The 17,633-nt window shown below is 36.1% G+C and overlaps 1 long non-coding RNA gene across 9 annotated transcripts; it reads right to left on the bottom strand.

Annotated features, from left to right (window-relative positions):
• Positions 1 to 5,039: 5,039 nt before the first annotated feature.
• On the bottom strand, positions 5,040 to 16,891 carry LOC130986856 (uncharacterized). 9 transcript variants are annotated; one of them, XR_009089446.1, is made up of 4 exons: positions 15,926 to 16,846; positions 15,681 to 15,814; positions 8,277 to 15,595; positions 7,876 to 8,165 (listed from the first exon to the last, which is right to left on the bottom strand). It is a non-coding gene; the product is annotated as an uncharacterized LOC130986856 (long non-coding RNA). The 9 variants fall into 9 exon arrangements; XR_009089449.1 differs by adding an exon at positions 5,040 to 7,272 and having other exon boundaries at positions 7,429 to 8,165; positions 8,277 to 16,847; XR_009089445.1 differs by having other exon boundaries at positions 8,277 to 14,831; positions 14,928 to 16,847.
• Between the last annotated feature and the right edge of the window lie 742 nt (positions 16,892 to 17,633).

Below are 17,633 nucleotides of genomic sequence, written 5' to 3'. Positions count from 1 at the left end.
GTATTCTTCTGTCTGACCTAAGTGAAGAAACAAGATCTCGGTGACTTAATGAGACCTAAATCCTAATAAGATTTCATATATATATATAGGGTGTGGTTCTAGAGAGAACTACATTATTTGTGATAACGGGAGAACCATCAAATCTAATGCATTCACTGTAAAAATTAATGCATTCGCTGTTAAAATTAATGCACTAAAAAAATAAAATAAAAAATGATACCTTCAGGATTCGAACCCAGGTTCTATATTCATCCAACAAGATGATGCATCCACCGTAAATCTTGATAATCGAATGGCTGAAAATGGTTCTCCGTTCTTTTCTTATTTATGGTTCTTTCTTGAACCTCTCCCTATATATATATATATATATATATATATATATATATATATATATATATATTAAATTGTGTATATCACTTTGATTTACTATGGGTGAGAGTTATATATTAACTTGAGTACTCTGTAACTTGGGTGATAGCAATTTATATATGATATTTGGTAATCTGTATTAGGTAACCGTATCCAGTATAGGATAACAACATCCCCTTAAGGAGCTCAAAAGGTTTATTGCGTTAAACCCTGCACGTTGATTAAGTTCAGGCGCAATAATAAAGGTTGAGTGGTACTACTTAAGGATTAATAAGAAATTAATTAATATAAGTTGTCATAAGCTTTAATTAATTAATGAATGTTGGATATTTTAAATACGGGGTCTAATAAGTCTAAATACAATTTATCAGTGGTTGAGCATGCCAGATATTAGTGCATTTATCAGTGGTTGAGCATGCTAGATATTAGTGCATTTATCACTAATGCTCGACATGCTCGACTTGTATTGGTCAAGCATGTCAAGCAAAGTTCGCTATTTGAGCAAATTTTGCGATTTAAGTAAGGATAACTTTATGCTTTCTAGTTCAGAATGTGTAATTTTTATAATTTTCTTTTATAATAGATATTTTTTGTCTTAGGAAATGAGTAAAAGCAACTATAAACTCGAAAATAAAAAATCAGAACATATATAAAACAGCTGTAGCACCTGCACCACCACCATCGACCACTGCGGATAAGTTCCGTAGTTACCTTACTAAAAAAAAGGCTCGCACCACCGCCCCCGACTCGCTTCTTCTAATATTGTCATGTCGAGCATCAACATCCAAGGGCAACACCACCATTGTCGGTCGCCTCGTCTTCCTTCACCACCTCGTCAATTGATAACAAGAAAATATTGCAACGTTTTGAATCGATGACTACACGTAAAAAACAATTGTCATTCTTTTCTCAAATAAAAATTATTAGCTCGCCAAGTATTTATTCTTAAGTTATTTCTAATGGATTGAAATTATTTAATCTATGAAACTAGTGACGTCCAGGGCTAATTGAAACCGGGTGACTCGGCCGGTGGTCAACGATGCGGGCCTAAAACTATTGACAGTAGGCCAAATTTGGAACCGACCGACACCCGGTCAGATTACGGGCCTCTTTGTAGTGAACCAAAAAATCAGCAGTTAACCTTCGGGCCGGACAGACGGTTAACCAACTGGCCTACTAGTTAATAGGGTGACATGGGGTAGGGGCATGGGTAGAGGTGTCAAGTGTTGCAGTCGAAGCGAAAAATCGCCGATTTTGGGCTGTTAATCGACGATTTTTTGCCATAAACAGCCGATTTTCTGATTTTAGTTATTTTTAAAATTCAAATTTTGATATTTTCTCCCCTCAATTTTATCTACAAATACCTCCCACCTTCAAACTCACCCCATTGTATTAACAATTCTACACTATTTTCTTTCTCTACTTCTATTTCTCCTCCATTCTTTATGTGCTCTAGTTGCTCTTGCTAAATTGCTAGTGTTATAGTCCATTGTTCTTACTAAATTCCTATTGTTGTACTCGCTTGCTCTTGCTAAATTAACTTCTACTGGTCATAGTCCTACTACTACTACATGTCCTATATTTATCATCATGTCTTCATCTCGTGATAATAACATGTCTTCATCTTCGTTTCTTCGAGGACGAAGATATTGTTGGTTGCACTCCAACCTATCCTCCTCCGCATTCATCATAATGAAGGTGGAGAAGGGCTCCATCATTACACCATGAGGCTGCCGAAATGATGAGTGAATAATATGCTCGACAATAACAAGAAGATGATGATGCGCTTGCACGTAGTTTGCAAAGGTAAAAAATCACTTACATCTAATATATTTGTTAAACATTTACAGTTCACCTTTCTGATAAACCGTGAACTGCCAGTTCAGGTCTGGAACTGACGGTCATCACTATATGAAAAACTATTGTTTGTTATTATTATTATTATTATGCTTATTTTTTAAGTGCGAAAAAAAAAATTATATGAAATGTCCAAATTATATGAAATGCATATTGTTATTGCCCCAAGCCCCGAATAAGTTCCCCTCCCCCTCCCAAAAAGAAAATCCAAAATCCGAAATTCGTGGGCGGGCCCGATTAGCTCGCCAACTTGAGAGGGTTAGGGTTGAAAATTTTCAATCTGATAAAATTACTAGCTTGAATAACTCGTAACCACTAACCCGATACCCAAATAGGGTTGGCCCGAAATCCTATAGAGCTTGATTAGTAGTATTATAAGATATTTTTTCCATAAGTTTTTTAAATGTTAGAAATTCAATATTAGAAAGTCATACAATTATTCTCATCACTTCGCTTCTCTGTATTCATAATCCAATACTTAATATAAAATATTTAGATGTAAAAATTAAAAAATGATAAGTATTCAACAAAATGTTGCATCTTTATATCTAAGAGTTGTATATTAGTTATTATGTAAGTTGACGTTGAAATTTTATTTATGCATGTATTTCTTTATTACAAATATAATATTGTCAATAGATATATTAGTTAATTTTTTTTAAAAATATATTTTCGAGCTAGACTAGCTCGATTGACTAGCTCGAAACCTGAATGTTTAGGATTAGGATTAAAAATTCCTAACCCGTGAAATTTTCAACTCGATTAGTCCACACTCAAATAATTCAATAACTTGATAGGGCTAGCTCGAAACCGAGTGAGTTGGCTCGATTGACATCTCTAACAACGTTCCCCACATTGATTAATTTACAAACAACCAAGAGGAGATTAAATTACAACCTCCCCATGAAACATTGTCGAAAATTTTGCTACCATCAAGAGCATTGTTGCAAACCATTAGAAGAGCCTTCTTCTATGGGATGGAAATCGAACTTGGTGAGCGGATCACAGCAAACCAACTTCTGTTTTCAAATTCCAAACTTTGCACCAATTTGGAGAGAGAACACTTTTGATGAAATCATCAGTCTGGAACAAAAGATTTTACAAAATCTCGCTACATTTGCGTGTGGATTCAGAGGGTTTTTGTATGTAACTTCACAAATTATATAAAGTTCATTGTGAAGATCAAATTTTGTATATGATTTCATTTTATTTGTTTTATTGAAATCACTTGGTTTTTACACGCTCTCCTATGTGGCTGGAATACATAAATCAGACATTCTTGAAGGCTACCCTACTACATTGTTTTGTCGCCGGCCCCTCCTCTTTTTTCCCGGGCTTGGGACCGGCTGTGACGGGAAAACCCCATCACAGGCAGAGTTACACGACTCTACCTATCCGTGAACATATATATAACCTAAACGCACACATATAATGAGAGAACATGAATGAGCAATTCAGTGTCATTTTCACAAGCAATATCAAAAGGGATAATAAAAAGTTTTATTATAGACAATTTTCATAAAAATATAAACATCTTATGCAATGAGAAACTAATTTCAGCAATGGGGTCCAAAAGGGATACCTTTTCCATTCAAGATCTGAGCATTCATACTAATACAACCTAAGGTACCCAAAGTCGCAAATATTAACTGGACTAAGAAGTTCAAATAGTTTCTAGAGAGACATCAAGCTGTTCATTTCATTTCTTCTAAGACCAACATAATCCCCTATTTGTTTCCTAGTGGCTAATGTATCAATGCACTATTACTTTTTTCTAATATGAAATAGCTGTGACGGGAAAATCAGATGAAGAATCAAACAACTAGTTTCATGGTGAAGTTCTAATTTTATTTTATTTTGTTAATAAGTTACACACATGGAGAATCAAACAACTAGTTTCATGGTTGAGAGTGCTGGGAATTTTCGATCATTTCATTACTGCATTTAATAGATTTGATAATGAAAATCTATGAAAATAGCAAATGAAAGATAGTGAAAACAGAGGTCAGTAATGCCAAGAGTAGTAATCAGGAAACATTATGACTGATGAGCAAGTAGAAATCAGAAAACAAGCTAGTCATCTCTACAAAAGAAGGCTCCCCACCATATTCCCAATCGTAGTTCTACAAGATATGTATTATATAAATGGAATTATAGGAATCTTTTATACGACACAGAATTCTCACCAAAATAGAAACTCTCACCAAAATAGCAAAGCACTTATCTCATTAGTTAATTGGAGAGAGGACATAAAACAAGAAAATTTTAAAATAAACACGCCGATATCTACAACGAAAAAAGTTCATATATATGATATGATAATTATTTCTTGAGTATATCATCCGACTTCCAAGACATCAATCAAGAGATGAATTACAAAAAAAAACGTACAATAATCAGTCAATGTAACAACATACTCACCAATCAAAACAAGTTTGCAGCAAATGATGAAGACAGAAGAAAAAAACAATGTTGTCTAAACATGTTCATGAAATTATACCTAAAGAACTTCTAATGACAAAAAAACAAGAAAGCAGAACAGTATACCCACAACAAACAGTCAAGATGGCGAACTTCAAGTCCAACATCTTAGGCAGAGGGAGAGGAAACACCCTCCCAATCAAAATATCATAAGCAGCATAGAGTTTCAGACACTTCCCAAAATTTAGAAGACCAACAATAATAATCAAATAAAAGCCTTACGAGCAAGATCTAAGGAAGCTACACCAAAATCTCATCCAGCAACTTTATCAGCATGCAAGTACAACGAACATTCTGCTTTAGGCACACATTCTTGTAACTGAGGAAACCAGAGTTGAATAACCTTAAAAAGAAGACCACAACAATAGAAGAAAACCAGATATAAGTTGAACACCGGAACGCCTTCCTCTGTAAACATTCTGCTTTAAGAACCACCACCCCAAAGATCAGACATCTGGAAATTGAAGAGCATAACAATAAGCAAGAGGAATGTCCAGCTAAAAGATAAATAACAGTAGGAAAATATTATACTCCCTCTGCCACCCTCGATAAATATTATATCAATGTCAGCATCAAAGATTGGTCCATGTCCAACAACTGGACCAACATATCCCCCACGGCCCCCACCTCAAGTAACTTATTTGTATCTCCTGTTACAAGGTGAGGCCGAAAACAATATCCACATAACAGACAAAAAACTGATGAAGCAGACCAAATGGGAACCAAGAATCAAACCAAGAGGACGCCTTCCCTTGTAAACTGAGCAACCCTCAGATCAGACTTCTGGAAATTGAAGAGCAAAAAAAATAAGCAAGGGGGAAGTTCAACTAGAAGATAAATGGCAGTAGAAAAATATTGTACTCCCTCTGCCACCCTCGATAAACACTTTAAAATACTGTCAGCATCAAAAAATCCATCCATCCATGTCCAACAACTAGACCAAAATAGCCCCATCTTAAGCTCCTTATCTGATCGAACTAAAACTTATTTTGTATCTCCTGTCACATGGTGAGGCTGAAAACAATAATCCAAATCTACGTAACAAACATAAAACTGATAAAGTAGAGCAGAAGGGAACCAAGAACCAAACCAGAAATAGCCACCCTCGATAAGCACTTTATCCAATGTCAGTATCAAAAAATCCATCCATCCGTCCAACAACTAGACCAAAATAGCCCCATGGTGAGGCTGAAAACAATATCCAAATCTACATAACTAACAAAAAACTGATTAAGTAGAGCAAAAGGGACCAAGAACCAAACCAGAACCACATTCCCTTGAAAACTGGTTAAGAAATACACAAAGAACATCTGAAAAGGAAGAGCATAAACAATGAGGAAGTCGAAAGTCCAGCAAGAAGATAAATGACCGTAGAAAAATATTATACTCCTCTGCCACCCTCATAAACAATATATCAATGCCAGCACCAAAGACTGGTCCACGCCCAACAACCAGACCAAGATAGCCCCACCTTAAGCTCCTAATTTGATAGGACTGATACTCATTTTGTATCTCATGTTACAGGGTGAGGCTGAAAACAATATACATGTCTACGTAACAAAAAAAAAAACAGATGAGACAGAGCAAAAGGGAACCAAGCATCAAACAGACCGCCATACCTTGAAAACAAATCAAGAACCACCCAAAGATCAGACATCTGGAAATTGAAGAGCATAACAATAAGCGAGGGAAAGCTTCAGCTTGAAGATAAACGACAGATGAAAAATAATAATACGCCCTCTGCCACCCTCGATAAACATTATATCAATGCCAGAATCAAAGTTGGTCCATGTCCAACAACCATACCAAAATAGTCCCACCTTAAGCTCCTAATTAATCATAATCATCCTGTAACAGGATGAGGCCAAAAACAATATCAACGTCTACGCAACAAATATAAAATAGATTCAGGGCAAAAGGGAACCAAGCATCAAATTAGAACTACAGTGAAGGTTGACTACGAACCACACAACTATCATACATCTGGATAAGCACAAGGAAAGTTTAGGTAGAAGATAAAATGTAGTAGAAAATATATTATACTATATATACTCCCTCTGCCATCCTTGATAAACAATATATCAATGACAGGATCAAAGATTGTTCCATCCAACAAACCAACAAGGATAGCCCCACCCTGAGCTCCTATTTTGAGAGAATCAAGCACCAGAATGCCTTCCCTTGAAAACTGATAAAGAGCCACCCAAAGATCAGACTCAGACTTGTAAATTGAAGAGCAAAACAATAAGCAAGGGGAAATTCCAACTAGAACAAAAATGATAGTAGAAAAATACTATACTCCCTTCTGCCACATCTGATAAACACTATTTCAAGGCCAGCATCAAAGATTGCTCCATGTCCAACAACCAGACCAGGATAAGCTCTTAATTTGATAGAATCAACACTAAAGTATCTCCTGTCACATGGTGAGGCCTAAAAAAAATATCCACATCTACGTAACAAACAAAACAAAAAACTGATGAAACAGAGCAACAGGGAACCAAGCATCAAACCAGAATCGCCTTCCCTTGAAAACTGATCAAGAACCACCCAAAGATCAAACATCTGGAAATTGAAGAGGCATAACAATAAGCAAGGGGTAAGTCCAGCTAGAAGATAAATTACAGTTGAAAAATAAATACTCCCTCTGCCACCCTCAATAAACACTATATCAATGCCAGCACCAAAGTTGGTCCATGTCCAACAACCTGGACCACCCACCTTAAGCCACTAATTTGACAGAATCAAAACATATTCTGTATCTCCTGTCACAGGGTGAGGCCAAAAAAAATATCCACATCTACGTAACAAACAAAACAAAAAACTGATGAAAGAGAGCAAACCAGAACTGCCTTTCAGTGAAGGTTGTTTAAGAACCACACATAAATCAGACATCTAGAAATTGAATAATATAACGATAAGCACGGGGAAAGTCTAGGTAGGAGATAATATGAATCAAAAAGATACTATACTATACTATACTCCCCCCCTCAGCCACCTCGAATCACTGACAGCATCAAAGATTGGTCTATGTCTAACAACCAGACCAAGATAGCTCCACCATTGATAGAATCAAAACTTACTTTGTATTTCCTGTCACAGTGTGAAGCCAAAACCAATATCCACGTCTACGTAACAGATAAAAAAATTGATAATAGAGAGCAAAGATAACCAAGCATCAAACCGCCACAACTGCTTTCCAGTAAATGTTGATTAAGAACCACACCATGATCAGACATCTGGAAATAGAAGCGTATAACAATAAGCGCAGGGAAAGTCTAGGTAGGTGATCAAATGTGGTAGAAAAAAGAATATTATACTAACTATACTCCCAGTGCCACCATCGTAAACACTATATCACTGACAGCGTGAAAGATTGGTCCATGTCCAGCAACCAGAACAAGATAGTCCCACCTTAAGCTCCTACTCTGATAGAATCAAAACCTATTTTGTATCTCCTGTCATAGGGTGAGGTGGAAAACAATATTCATATATATGTAACTAACAAAAACTGATGAAAAGGAGAGAGCTTTATGAACTACAGCCTGACCAACCCCAAATATTGGTACCTATATCACTTGCTCAATGCTGCATATTAGATGCGCGCATATGGATTACAAATTAAGTAATAGTAGTGATGGAATAAATAGAGACCAAAACCACCTTTCTTGTCCAACAGTACAGCTCACATTTTCAACTCCTTTTTCTCCAAACTCAGTGATCAGCCATACTACTGGAAAATGCCCAACATTGCACAAGAGGAATAGTAGCACAACCACAAGTTCTAGAAGCAAACCAACATGAAGACTTACCTACTATGACTACCTTGGTACAAAAACTACTACCACAACCACTAACAAACTAAATAAAGTACACACTCAATGACCTAGGTAAGAAACCTAATACAGCACCTGGGATAACAACATTATTAGCCACCCCAGAGAAATGCTGAGCCTGGAAGAAAAACTACAAACTGTTTAGATTTCCTGACATCAGATATACCAAACAAATTCTTTTGAAATTAGGATTTATTAGCAAGTAAAAAGGAGATAAGCTCATCAAACCCAGTAGTCAACAGCCAGAGCCACCAAAATTCAAACCTCTGAAAGTACAGGAACAAATATATATGCAAAGGGACTGACAAGGCAAATAACGATAGAACACATAAGTGATCACTATTTTACTCCCTCCACAAACATTATATGTATAGGGGCATCAAGCATACCATCGATGCTCAACAACAAGAACAAGATAGCTGCACCTTGAAAAATTTCAGATTAGACCGACTCCAAGTTGTTGAATATATTCTCCTATAAATGATCGTAGATAAAACAAAGATAATTAATAAACCAAAACTTGACCAATTGTAGCCATCTTATCTGGTCACAGGAGCTTCTAGTATCCATGGATATAAAATGCCAGGGTGACAAATGATGGTCTGCTAATGAATCAAAACCAACAAGAGCCAAAGATCACAAATTGGTGGAAAACAGGTGTTCCTAACGATATTAAGAAAACCGGAGAGAGGGAAATAGGAAGAGCAACACATCGCAGCCGCAGCCTTATACGAATTTCATTTTTCAATACCCAAATGACCTGAAAAACAACTGAAAAAGTGACAAGATACAAGACCACAAGTTTCAATGCATAAGGATAGATTTGTGAACTAGCAGATGTTTAAATCTGGTTGTAAAATTGAGAGACCACAAGTTTCAATGCCTAAGGACCAGACTCTGGCACAGCATCAACATATCAATAAATAAAGGCACATACACACCTCTAAGAAAGGTAGTTATCTGAAATGTCATCAATAAAACTGGTTAGATAGAGGTTGATTACAAAAAATGATACTGTAGACTGACCAATCCCAGTAGCATCGCCACTGACATGGTTGACGGGAAAAAATAACCAAGGCACCAAATGATACACAACTACAGGGATTCTGCAATGAAAAAATATAGGTGATGTGGAAACATAAAGGAACATAAAAAAATATAAAAAGATACTACAGAAAATAGCTTAGCCAAGTAAAAATAATTAAACTGTGGGCTGCCGCTATGTTGACTGACTTTTCAATTGAATAGACCTCCATGCCAATACAAGAAACGAGGACATCCAGTGATTGACATAGCGAAGTGAAAAAGAAGTGAATTCACCAAAGAATCAGGACCCCGGAGAAGGAAAATAATTTAACAGGGACTGGGAAAAATGTTAATCCTTTTTATCGCCCTACAGTTAAGAACCATACAACGATCAGACATCTGGAAATTTAAGAGTATAACAATAAGCAAGAGAAACTCTAGGTAGAAGAGAAAATGTTGAAAAAAAAAAATACTATTATGCACTCACTCTGCTACCCTCGATAAACAATTATATCAATGGCGGCATCATAGATTAGTCCGTGCCCAACAACCCGACCAAGATAGCCCCACCTTAACCTCTTACTTTGATATAATTAAAACTTATTTTGTATCTCCTGTCACAGGGTGAGGCCGAAAAAATTTCCAAGTCTACATAACAAAGAAAAACTATAATAGAGAGCAAAGATAACCAAGCATCAAACAAGAACTGCCATCCAGTGAAGCTTGACCAAGAACCACACAGCAATCAGGCATATGGAAATTGAAGAGAATAATGATAAGCACGGGAAAGTCTAAGTGGAAGATAAATTGTAGTAGAAAAAATACAATACTCATTCTGCCACCCTCGATAAACACTATATCAATGAAAACGACAAAGGTTGATACGTGTCCAATAACAAGACCAAGATTAGCACCACCATAAGCTCCTACTTTGATAGAAAGAATAATTTCAATATTCTAGAAACTTATTTTAGACAATTTTCATACAAATACAAACAAATGATAGGCAATCAGGACGAGAAACTAATCTCCACAATAGAGCACAAAAAGGATACCTTTTCCATTTAAGATCCTGACTATTCATTGCTGCACGAAAAAAAGAATGATTTGGCTCATACTAATACAACCAAAGGCACCCAAAGTCATAAATTGGACTAAGAACATATAGGTTCAAGTATAGAGACATCAAGCTGTTCGTACTCTTCCTAGTGGCTAATGTACCAATGTCCTATTGTATTTTTTGAATATGAACTAGTTGCAGTCATCTACTTCTAATATGTAATGAGGACAAGGTGACTGATGAGCAAGTAGTAATTAGGATCAAGTTAGTCATCTCTACAAAAGAAAGCTCCCGAATATATTCCCTATCGTAGTTCTACAAGATATGAATGTATTATATGAGTGGAATTATAGGATATCTTCAATACTAAGCTCTCCCTATCCTCACAAACTCTAACCAAAATAGAAAATCTCACCAAAACAGGAAGCAAGTATGTCTCGTTAGTTATTTGGAGAAAAGACATCAAACAAGAAAATTTTAAAAGAAACACTGCTGATATATACAACAAAAAGTTCATATATATGATATAATAATTATTTCTTGGGAATAACATCCGACTTCCAAGATTAATCAAGAGATGTAAAATAATCGTCGATGTAAAACAATAAACACCAATCAAAACAAGTTTGCAGCGAGCAAAGATAACCAATTATCAAAATAATAAGATAACCAATTATCAAACCAATAAACACCAATCAAAACAAGTTCGCCTAATAGGAGGAAAGATAACCAATTATCAAACCAGAACTGCCTTCCAATGAAGCTTGAATAAGAACCAAACAACGATCAGGCATCTGGAAATTGATGAGAATAACGGGTAAGCACGGGATAGTCTAGGTAGAAGATAAAATGCAGTAAAAACATACTACACTATACTACCTCTACTACCCTTGATAAACACTATTATCAATGACAACATCAAAGGTTGGTCTGCTTCCCACAACCAGACCAACATTAGCCCCAACATAAGCTCCTACATTTATAGAATCAAAACTTAATTCTTATCTTTTGTCATAGGGTCAGGCAGAAAACACTATCCACATCCACATCCACATCCACATCTACATAATAAACCAAACTGCTTTGCATTTAAAAACCACACAACGATCAGACATCTGGAAATTGAAGAGTATAACAATAAGCACGGAAACTCTAGGTAGAAGAGAAAACGTAGTAGAAAAAATACTACTTTGTACTCCCTCTGCTACCCTCGATAAACACTATATCAATGACAGCATCATAGATTACTCTGTGTCCAACAACCCGACAAGGATAGCTCCACCTTAAGTTCCTACTTTGACATAATCAGAATTTATATTGTATCTCCTGTCACAGGGTGAGGCCCGAAACAATATCCAAGTCTACACAACAAAAAAATACTAAAATAGAGAGCAAAGATAACAAAGCAACGAACCAGACAAAGATTAACCCCACCTTAAGCTCCTACTTTCATAGAATCAAAACATAATCTTTACCTCCTGTCACAGGGGTGAGGCGGAGAACAATATCCATGTCTACGCAACAAACAAAAAACTGATGAAAGAGAAAAAGATAACCAAGCACCAAACTAAACTGCCTTCCAGTTAAGAACCCCACAACGATCAGACATCTGGAAATTGAAGAGTAAGTATAACGTAAGCACAGAAAACTCTAGTTAGAAGAGAGAATATAGTAAAAAAAAAAATATATATTCTGTACACCCTCTGTTACCCTCGATAAACACTATATCAATGACACCATCATAGGTTACTCCGTGTCCAACAACCGGACAAGGATAGCTCCACCTTAAGTTCGTAGTTTGATAGAATCAAAACTTATATTGTACCACCTGTCACAGGATGAGGCCCAAAAAAATTCCAAGTCTACGTTACAAAAAAAATGATAATAGAGAGCAAAGATAACCAAGAACAAGACAAATAACGATAGAACACAAAAGTCACCACTATTTTACTCCCTCAACAAACATTATATGCATAAGGGCATCAAACATCCCATCCATGTTCAACAACCAGAACAAGATAGCTGCACCTTGAAAAGGTTTCAGGTTAGACCGACTGCAAGTTGCTAAATATAATCTCTTATAAAATGATCGTAGATAAAACAAAGAAAATTAATAAACCAATACTTGACCAACTGTTAGCATCTTATCTGGTCACAGGAGCTTCTAGAATCCATGGATATAAAATGCTCACAAATCATCGTCTGCCAATGAATCAAAACCAACAAGAGCCAAAGATCACAAATTAGTGGAGAACAGGTGTTCCTAACGATATTGAGAATATCAGAGAGAGGGAAATAGGAAGAACAACACATCAAAGACGCAGCCTTCTCAAAATTTCATTATTCAATACCCAAATGACCTGAAAAACAACTGAAAAAGTCACAGGAAACAAGGCCACAAGTTTCAATGCATAAGGATAGACTCGTGAACTAGTAGATGTTTAAATCTGGTTGTAAACTTGAGAGACCAGAAGTTTCAATGCATAAGGACAGACTCTGGCACAGCATCAACAAATCAATGAGTAAAGACACAGACAAAAAATTTCCAAGTCTACATTATAAAAAAATATGATAGAGAGCAAAGATAAAAAAAAAAAATTCCAAGTCTACATTAAAAAAAAGCTATAATAGAGAGCAAAGATAACCAAGCATCAAAAAAGAACTGCCTTCCAGTGAAGCTTGATTAAGAACCACAAAGCAATCAGGCATCTAGAAATTGAAGAGAATAACGATAAGCGCGGGAAAGTCTACAAAAGAAAGCTCCCCAATTATTCCCTATCATAGTTCTACAAGATATGAATGTATTATATGAATATAGGATATCTTTTATTCTAAGCTCTCACTACCTCACAAAATCTAACCAAAATAAGAAATCTCACTAAAACACGAAAGGAAGTATGTACCATTAGGTATTTGGAGGAAATACATCAAACAAGCAAATTTTAAAATAAGCACGCTGATATAGACAATAAAAAGTTCATATATATATGATATAATTCTTATTTCATGGGTTCCAATGACCTGATATCTGACTTCCAAGACATCAATCAAGAGATGGACTACAAAACAAAACTGTACAACAATTGTCGATGTAACAACAATATACACCAATCAAAACATGTTTGCAGCGTCTAAACATGTTTACGAAATTAATACCTAAAGACCAGGAGCACCTGGTCAACAAATACCACTAACAACTTCTACTGACAAAAAAAAAAAAAAAAAAACAAACAAACAAACAGAACAGAACAGTAAACCCACGACGAACAGCCAATATGAGAAACTTGAAGTCCATATCTTCGCACCGCATCATATACATACTACACCATCTTAAGCACACGAAAGGAACTCCCTCCCAATCAAAATGTTATAAGCAGCAAAGAGTTTCAGAGGCTTTCCCAATATGTAGAAGACCAACCATAATCAAATAGAAGCCTTACAAGCGAGATCAAAACAAAGCGACACCAAAATCTCATCCAGCAGGTTTTATCAGCAAGCAAGTACAACGGACATTCTGCCTTTAGGTAAACATTCTTGTAACTGAGGAAACCAGACATAATTTGAACACCCGAGTTGAATAACTTCAAAAGAAGAAGAGACCACAACAGTAGATAACCAGTATGAGTGTCGAAGATAAACTATACACATCTTCACCAATTGAAATGCTGAAGATAAGCCGACCATCGCAGCATATAACCAGAGAATAATATAAAGAGCATGGAATAGTTTCAAAATAAAACCATCTTTCGTGTAGACCAGTAGACTCCTCAAAAAACAGATTAAAAAGAGCAAAATATCTTCAGCATTGGTCATGTCCAACAACCAGACCAACATACCCCACCTTCAGCTCCTAATTTGATAGAATCAAAACTTATTTTGTATCTCCTGTGACACGGTGAGGCCGAAAAAAATATCCACATCAATGTAACAAACATAAAACTGATGAAACAGGCAAAACGGAAACAAGCATCAAACCAGAACGCCTTCCCTTGAAAACTGATAAAGAGCCACCCAAAGATCAGACTCAGACTTCTGGAAATTGAAGAGCAAAACAATAAGCAAGGGGAAAGTCCAACTAGAACAAAAATGACTAGTAGAAAAATACTATACTCCCTTCAAGGCCAGCATCGAAGATTGCTCCATGTCCAACAACCAGACCAGGATAAGCTCTTAATTTGATAGAATCAACACTAAAGTATCTCCTGTCACAATGGTGAGGCAAAAAAAATATCCACATCTACGTAACAAACAAAACAAAAAACTGATGAAACAGAGCAACAGGGAACCAAGCATCAAACCAGAATCGCCTTCCCTTGAAAACTGATCAAGAACCACCCAAAGATCAGACATCTGGAAATTGAAGAGCATAACAATAAGCAAGGGGAAAGTCCAAGCTAGAAGATAAATGACAGTTGAAAACTACAAATACTCCCTCTGCCACCCTCGATAAACACTATATCAATGCCACATATTCTGTATCTCCTGTCACAGGGTGAGGCCAAAAAAATATCCACATCTACGTAACAAACAAAACAAAAAACTGATAAAAGAGAAAGCAAACCAGAACTGCCTTCCACTGAAGGTTGATTAAAAACCACACAACAATCAGACATCTGGAAATTGAATAATATAACGATAAGCACGGGGAATGTCTAGGTAGGAGATAATATGAATCAAAAAGATACTATACTATACTCCCCTCTCAGTCACCATCGAATCACTGACAGCATCAAAGATTGGTCTATGTCTAACAACCAGACCAAGATAGCCCCACCTTAAGCTCCACGTTTGATAGAATCAAAGCTTACTTTGTATTTCCTGTCACAGTGTGAAGCCAAAACCAATATCCACGTCTACGTAATCAGATAAAAAAACTGATAATAGAGAGCAAAGATAACCAAGCATCAAACCACCAGAACTGCTTTTCCAGTAAATGTTGATTAAGAACCACACCATGATCAGACATCTGGAAATAGAAGCGTATAACAATAAGCGCAGGGAAAGTCTAGGTAGGTGATCAAATGTGGTAGAAAAAAGAATATTATACTAACTATACTACCAGTGCCACCATCGTAAACACTATATCACTGACAGCGTGAAAGATTGGTCCATGTCCAGCAACCAGAACAAGATAGTCCCACCTTAAGCTCCTACTCTGATAGAATCAAAACCTATTTTGTATCTCCTGTCATAGGGTGAGGTGGAAAACAATATTCATATATATGTAACTAACAAAAACTGATGAAAAGGAGAGAGCTTTATGAACTACAGCTTGACCAACCCCAAATATTGGTACCTATATCACTTGCTCAATGCTGCAGATTAGATGAGCGCATATGGATTATAAATTAAGTAATAGTAGTGATGGAATAAATAGAGACCAAAATCATCCTTTCTTGTCCAACAGTACAGCTCACATTCTTTTTCCCCAAAATCAGTCATCAGCCATACTACTGGAAAATGCCCAACAATACACAACTACAGGGATTCTGCAATTAGAAAATATAGGTGATGTAGAAAGATAAAGGAAGAGACGTGAAATCTTGAAACGAAAAATCATGAATAAAACTCTTGAAACTTCTCATCGGCACAACGCAAGAGAAGAATATCCAGCGATTGACATTCATGGCCAGAGGAGTAAAAAGAAGTGAATTTCACCAAAGCATCAGACCCCGGAGAAGGAAAAAAATTTGACAGGGACGGGGAAAAATGTTAACCCTTTTTATTGTCCGGACACGGTAGAAGCATGATCAAAATATACCAAACCGGGAACCCTAACCATCCCTAGATCATCAATCGTTGCCAAATACCCGAATAACCCTTAACAGACGCAGCAGAAAATTTACAACCTAAATCGAACGGTCGCCAGTTCAAATCCATCAATATACAATCAACATTAGAATCAAAAGACTCGGAGTCGGAGATATCAAATCGCACGTCGCAAAATAGCAATCCATTCGGAAACACAAAAGCAGTATTCTATCGGAAACACAAAACCTGATTGCCTATGTTAGAAGCACCAACCGAAATCGCACAAGAAATCAAAATTATTCAAGCAAGAACGTAAGAAATAGTAGAAAACATAATCAGAAACGATACGATTGTCCAAAAGATAGTTTGGGTAATGAGAGAAGCTATGGTATATAGAGAGATTTTGGGGTAGAATAGACGGACCAAATTGATTTGATCAAGGTGTCGAGAAATAAATCGATATTCAAATTCCTTTTCTAGGTTGGATTCGCTGACGTGGATCATACTAAATACTCCCTCCGTCAAATTAAAAAATTGACATTTATTGTAAATAATACATTATTTATAATTATTGTACATTATTTATTCATATATATATATATATATATATATGAGATGGAACAGATATTCTGCAGTTACAGAAATATAGAAGTTTTTATTTTTTTTCATGTTATCTTCTATTCTTTTCTGATATAGTTCTCAGGTGAGAGAGAACATAGTATGTTCTGCAAATTTGCTCCAAATTCGACCAACTACATATCATGAATATTCCCCAATACAATTAGTACGTGGTAAAGAACCAAACATTTCCCATCTGTGAATATTTGATTGTGGAGTTTATACTCCAATAGCGCCACCAAAACGTACCACAATGGGCCCTCAGCTTAAGCTAGGTATATACATGGGTTATGAATCTCCATCTATAATTAAATTTCTTGAACCATGATTGGGAATCAATTTACTGCTCGGTACGCTGACTGTATTTTTGATGAAGATTATTTTCCGACATTAGGGGGAGACAAAAGCCCAACTTCAACACAATGTCGAGAAATTTCATGGAATGAAAAGAATCTTCACTATTTAGATCCACGTACTAATGAATCTGAACTAGAAGTTCAAAGAATAATTAACTTGCAATATTTAGCAAGTAATTTGCCAGATACATTTACTGATCATAAAGGAGTGACAAAATCTCATATTCCTGCTATGAATGCACCGCAAAGGATTGAAGTTCTATATGGACAAAATAAATC

This window comes from Salvia miltiorrhiza, chromosome 5 (genome assembly GCF_028751815.1).
Source record: "Salvia miltiorrhiza cultivar Shanhuang (shh) chromosome 5, IMPLAD_Smil_shh, whole genome shotgun sequence".
In the NCBI taxonomy this organism is placed as follows: domain Eukaryota; kingdom Viridiplantae; phylum Streptophyta; class Magnoliopsida; order Lamiales; family Lamiaceae; genus Salvia; species Salvia miltiorrhiza.
Note: the sequence above shows the minus strand (reverse complement) of the source record. Positions and strands in the feature narration are given on the sequence as shown.